This window comes from Apis dorsata, unplaced genomic scaffold, assembly GCF_000469605.1.
Source record: "Apis dorsata unplaced genomic scaffold, Apis dorsata 1.3 scaffold_44, whole genome shotgun sequence".
Taxonomy (NCBI): Eukaryota; Metazoa; Arthropoda; class Insecta; order Hymenoptera; family Apidae; genus Apis; species Apis dorsata.
This window is the reverse complement of record NW_006263346.1, coordinates 1,693,167-1,693,443: the sequence shown is the minus strand read 5'-3', so window position 1 is coordinate 1,693,443 and position 277 is coordinate 1,693,167.

The following is a 277-nucleotide window of genomic DNA, read 5'->3' as shown; positions in this document are numbered from 1 at the left end:
GCACGTAACGAGGCTCGAAAAGCAGGGCACGGGGAGGAGGGGGAGGGGAGGGGGGTCGGTTGGCCGTGTATTACGCGAGCAAAATGTTAGAACCATCGTCATACTGAGAGAAGCTACTGCCGGCTGCTCTCACCCTTGTATTTATGCCGTATACGATTTCTTGGAAAAATAAATATTTTACAGGGACGGAATTTTACCGCACGAAATTGGGGAGATAAATGTTTGGTAACACGACGTGGTGCAACACGATTTTATCATCTTTTTACTTTTTATTTTT